At 37.1% G+C, this 6,279-nt stretch overlaps 1 long non-coding RNA gene across 1 annotated transcript; it reads left to right on the top strand.

Annotated features, from left to right (window-relative positions):
* Positions 1 to 887: 887 nt before the first annotated feature.
* LOC148911732 (uncharacterized) lies at positions 888 to 3,661 on the top strand. Its single transcript, XR_016119597.1, has 3 exons — positions 888 to 1,189; positions 2,286 to 2,480; positions 3,504 to 3,661. It is a non-coding gene; the product is annotated as an uncharacterized LOC148911732 (long non-coding RNA).
* Positions 3,662 to 6,279: the final 2,618 nt, after the last annotated feature.

Genomic DNA, 6,279 nt, shown 5'->3' with positions numbered 1-6,279 from the left:
GTTTTTTCGTCTGGTCAGCTCGAGGGTGTGTGAAAGATTCATTTCCATTTTTAGGGTTGTCATTTACTGCTTTGGTCAGTGTCTCACAACTGTGTGTCATTTCAATACAAGTTTTGATGATGAAAAACCATAATAAAATTGACTTGAGGAATGATTGCAGCAAACTATTTGAAATCATAAGCATGTTTGAATGTGGAATAAAGAAATAGAGCAAAATTTTTTTTCAAATCATTCATAAGTATTCAATGTGAGTTGTGAATCAAGGGTAAAATGAATATCTTCTTGTCATTTTATTCCTAGAGTTTGTGGTAGTCGCTCTAATGTATTTTTAAGTTTGGTTGTTTTTGGGCCATAAATTATTTGATTGATTGGTCATATTATAATGATTAAGATTAGGATTTGCACCCAGTCATAATGGAAGCTTATTTTGGTTTTAAATTACATTGCCATAGGTGTTTTCAGCTTTTGAAAGCTGGGTATATTTTGCTGTTCTCTTGGTACTCTCATTCCATGCTCAATAAAAGGGTCAGGGCTAAGGTTAAAATTTAATCAAGTTAAACACAAACCTGTTTTTTTTTTCCAAATTATTTTTTGTGTTTTATAATAACAATTAATATTAATATTAGGCTAAATATTTTATATTAGATTTTATGAGGGGGGAGGCGTCAGAGAAAGAAAAAAAACAGAGTAACTTTGTATAGAATAACATTGGAATTTCTGGGTGTAGGGGGGTCTTTTGAGAAATTCCTCCGTGGATATGGATTGGCAAGCAAATGGGGCACATGCAAACAGCTATTCCTCCAGCTCCCCCTCCTCCCCCTCTAAAGAATGAATGATCCCAAAGAGGTTCTATTGGGGGAATAAAAAGAAATTTGAAATTCTGTCCACTGATTCTTTATTTTTAAAGACAATCCCTCTTACAAAATGCTTATTTTAACTGTGCTAATAATGCTAATTAACATTAATTATGTTGTAACCTCCATTTTTTCTCCTAGGTCCAGATTTCTCTTGGGTGCTTGAATGGACTGACACTTTTTGTACAGTGTGACACTACTGCAACTGCAGTCTCTTAGACCAGTCAGACAATCAAAATGTGGTATGAAAACAATGCATCCTAACTACAGTATGGTTGCTGGAACTGGAGCCAAGAACCTATGATTCCTCAGTATGGTGTTGCAGTATACATCAGGCAAGTAAATATTATAGTTGTTCAGCCCTGAGAATATATAACCTAAGTTTTAGGCCCATGCAAGGGAAGGGGAGAGGGGAGGAGATCACTGGGAAGAAAGGGGACCGGACTGATATTTGGAACTTGTGTTGAGTTTCCATATTCTGGACGCACTTCTGATTGGACAAAGACCAACAGGGATTTACCAGAAGTATAATTACAACTCCAGCACTTTCTCTCTAGTATACAAGATTCTTTTACAGACATGTTTACTGTATTACCAGGTTACCTGTGGTAACACAGATCATAGAATACTTTTTTAATTTGTGGATATGTGAAGCATAGAAAAAAGTTATTGCGAGGGGTCTGAATATGCAAATGTGTCACTCACTCACATTCTCCACTTTCACATCCCCATAATGCCTTGCGTCTTTGGGGGGTAACCAATCAAAAAACTGTCCCATATTGAAAGGTTTCTGAATTGAATTTATACTATACCTGCTTTTATCTGTACAATACTGATTATCAGTTTATTCCAAGTTATTTTTGCATGTACAGATCATGAAGAGTTTTGGTCTTACAGAAAATGTATTGACTTAAGAAAAAAATTGTAAAATTTAACTCAAATGCCTTCAAGCTTCTATCATTTTCTGTGTTTTACTTCTTCATTTTATTTTTGGATACCAAACAAGGTATTGTCAGCATTGTATGATCAGCCTTCAGCAAAATAAGTAGGTTTTTAACCTCTGGTTACCCCCCAGAGACGCAAAGTATTATGGGGATGTGAAAGTAGAGAATACAATAAATTGTCCAATACCAAACAGAGCGATGGTACTTAATCCATGAAATAAAAACAAAATAGTTATTAACTAATGATCAATCTATATATGAATACACAGGAGACATCAAATACACAAGAAACATGTTAGTCATTTGTTCATCAATACTATGACTATCACATATAGATTGATTCACTCGAGTGATATGGACTAAATAGGCACTAAATTGCGACCATTCTTTAATTTTCAAGACAGCCCCTCTTACAAAATGCTTATTTCAACTGTGCAAATAATGCTAATTAACATTAATTATGTTGTAACCTCCATGTTTTCCCCAGATCCAGATTTCTCTTGGGTGCTTGAAAGGACTGACACTATTTGTACAGTGTGACACTACTACAACTGCAGTCACTTAGACAGAGTGAACCAATCAAAATGTGGTATGAAAACAATGCATCCTAGCTACAGTATGGTTGCTGGTACTGGAGCCAAGAACCTATGATTCCTCAGTATGGTGTTGCAGTACACATCAGGCAAGTAAATATTATAGTTGTTCAGCCCGGGGAATATATAACCTAAGTTTTAGGCCCATGCAAGGGAAGGGGAGAGGGGAGGAGATCACTGGGAAGAAAGGGGACCGGACTGATATTTGGAGCTCGTGTTTAGTTTCCATATTCTGGACGCCCTTCTGATTGGACAAAGACCAACAGGGATTTACCAGAAGTATAGTTACAAATATACCACTTTCTCTCTATACGAGATTCTTTTACAGACATGTTTACTGTATTACCAGGTTACCTGTGGTAACACCGGTCATAGAATACCTTTTTAACTCGTGGATATGTGAAGCGTAGAAACAAGTTATTGTGAGAGGTCTGAATATGCAAAAGTGTCACTCACTCACTCACTAAGATGTTAGCACATCGATAATTAAATAGTAAAGAATCTTCTTAAGTCATCTGCTTACGAAGGTTACATGAAACATATTATGGGACTTCATACATTTCTTATGTGATGTCTAGCACTGATCTGAGCATGCTCACACTAGCACACCTTGACCTTCACACAATCTCCTACCCAGAGCCTGCGTTTCTTCTGGCTTGCGGCGAAGAACGAGGGCTCTGGCATAATCCATTTTTTGATGCATGCGCAGTTTTTGGAAGTTAAAATTTGATCATTGACAATCATGCTTTCAAACAGAGTCCTATGTTTATTTCCGATCCGAAAAAACAATTGGAAATCGGGAACATATTTTTTTATTTTTAGCAAGTCTTTTAACATGAGCGCTCTTATACCGGCAGTCCAAGAAATCCTGGTCTCAAAGAATGGATTATGCCAGAGCCCTCGTTCTTCGCCGCAGGCCAGAAGAAAAGCAAGCTCTGGGTACGAGATTGACCTTCACATTATTCATATAGAATGAATCAAGGAAAGATTGAACTTTAATTGGGAGGGCGAGGTGTGGATAAACCTCAATAGGGTGAGGTGGGGATAAACCTCAATTGGGGGAGGGGTACTTGTATTGGGTACTTATTGATTCTTTTGTATATTGTTTTCAGGAAAAGACAAGTGATGGACTTAGCATATTTTGGTGAGGTCGCAGTATTTGATAGTTAGCATTTTTTCATACCTAGTTTTTTTGACTTAGAAATTTTTGGACTTGTAAAAATTAACTTTTAATGTTGGGTTTGAAAAATAAAGTTTTACTTTGGACTCAGCCTGTTTCCTATGTATTTTAATTAATTCCATCTTTACCCTCTCCACACCCTTTTTGACAAATACCACCCTAAGGTCCCTCATCATCAATACCCCTTGAGGTCTTGCCAGCACCACTACCTCCTTGAGGTCTCGCCAGCACCACTACCTCCTCAAGGTCTCACCAGCACCACTACCTCCTCGAGGTCCCACCAGCACAGATTGTTGCTACCCCCCGCTGACCAGGACCACAGCAGTAAAATTACTATCCCAACAACAGCCATCTTATGAAACCATACCAGCTAACTCCTCTAATGGTGAACACTGCAGATAAGAAAATCAGACTCTGAACTCCCTACAGACCCATGAGAGTACCTTGATTGCAAGCCAGCCTTTATACTGTGAAGACAAGTGCAAGTATGAGAATTACAAAATAACCACACCCCACTACCCATAGGTTTTACTGCACAACAGTGATGTTATTTAATATGAAAAGCTAACCTGGACTCTGTACCCTTCAACGAGTGGTTCATGTTACCCTAGAGGACTAAGGTCTATAATGTATTCAATTAAGTATTAATATATTCAGGGTCTGCTAAGGGACTGGGTCTATAATGTATTCAATCAAGTATTAATATATTCAGGGTCTGCTGAGGGACTGGGTCTATAATGTATTCAATCAAGTATTAATATATTCAGGGTCTGCTGAGGGACTGGGTCTATAATGTATTCTATTAAGTATTAATATATTCAGGGTCTGCTAAGGGACTGGGTATATAATGTATTCAATCAAGTATTAATATATTCAGGGTCTGCTGAGGGACTGGGTCTATAATGTATTCTATTAAGTATTAATGTATTCAGAGTCTGCTGAGGGACTGGGTCTATAATGTATTCTATTAAGTATTAATATATTCAGGGTCTGCTGAGGGACTGGGTCTATAATGTATTCAATCAAGTATTAATATATTCAGGGACTGCTGAGGGACTGGGTCTAAAAGGTATTCAATTAAGTATTAATATATTCAGAGTCTGCTAACGGACTGGGTCTATAATTGATATTAATTTATTCAATCAATCTCAAGGGAACAGGGATTATTATATTATGCTATATCATAATGATATCCCATCACATTTTTTATGGCAAAAACATTCATGAAGTGCCAAAATATTGACCGTTTGTTGTTCTGCTACAAAATGGTGGACTTCTGAATTTGGGTCCCCTTCAGATATTCCTGGCTACACCCTCCTGTGTTAAACTCTTGGTATTAAACATTTTCCATTTGTTGTTTCTTTAGTCAATATAGTTTTTCTGTTGTAGGTTTTGATGAAACATTTTTACTGTTTAAATTTTATATGAAACTGAGGTCTTATTTTGCTGGTGCAAAAACTTGTTAAATTACAATCCTATGATAGAACCTTGTATATCAGTCTAGCAGAACATTATTGAACTCAAGATTAGGTCACCTAGAAATGATTCAACTTCTAGTCCTCCCAGGTTGATAATGTACTTGTATGAAAGTCTGAATGGTGTCTTATGCAAGACTATTGAGCACACTACCCTAAAGTTATCACTGTTGTACACACCCATGAATAGTGAGGTGTGATTATTCCTACTCTGCTTGCACTTACCTTTGCAGTGACTAGCATTTACGCAATCAGCGCACTCCCATAAAATCTGCAAAGAGCCATCACCCGGTAAACTTACCCACAACATTCAGCAAGAGAACAGCCAACCGATAAATGGCAACAAGGTTAGACTCTGTCAGGTTAATCGGTAATTTTTTTGCACTGTCTGACGATGATACCTAGCCTGGTAGGGCAACTTCGGTTAGCACTGATAGGGCCTTGTGGGATCACTCTTCGTCTGGCCCCTACCCTTCGACCTGTCTGGCATGGGTGACCCTAACAGGAGTACATGACTCCCGCCGGCATAGCTCTAGGGGTCACTGGGACACGCAAACCGCCTCACCACGATAAGGTGGTGATCCCATCGAGACGGGTTAGGACCTAGTACAAGGTATCAAGTGTATAGAGTGTGTGCAACTATGTGACTCAAAATCCCTTGAGATGTGGATAGCAATGAAACAGCTGCCATCTTGGCTGATCTAACATGAGAAGCTAATGAGGAATGCTTTGTTATCATCATCCAAGATAGCGAAGATGACAAAACATGCACCTGCTCTATTTCATTTTTCTAGCGTATGAAAAATAAATAGTAAAAAAATCTTAAGATAGCAGCCAATCTCATAATGAATTTCTTTAAAATTAATATATATAATACTGGAATAAATGGATTTTTTTAAAAAATTACATTTCACATGTGATTTTTTCTGAATTATTTATAGTCTTGGGTTTTGAATAAAAAATACTTATACCTTTTTAACCTTTCTGTGGTGTGCTGAAAATAGTTTTGAATGAAAATGTTTTCAATGAAATTATTGTAAACCATAAAGAAAACATTCCTACCAAAACATTTCTGAAATAATCTTAATTGCAGAACTCCAAATAGCAGCAAAAAATTCAATCCTAATTTCCTGATTGCAAGTAAGATAAAACAATTGCCAATTATGATATTAAGATTGATATGTAAATGGAAATATTCAGTCAAAATTCACTTGTCATGAAACACGCAAGGGC

The sequence above is a fragment of the Actinia tenebrosa genome, unplaced genomic scaffold (assembly GCF_029948245.1).
Source record: "Actinia tenebrosa isolate PJP-AT-01 unplaced genomic scaffold, QUT_ActTen_1.0 PGA_scaffold13__45_contigs__length_12533684, whole genome shotgun sequence".
Lineage (NCBI taxonomy): Eukaryota > Metazoa > Cnidaria > Anthozoa > Actiniaria > Actiniidae > Actinia > Actinia tenebrosa.
This window is presented reverse-complemented; position numbering and strand designations above follow the sequence as displayed.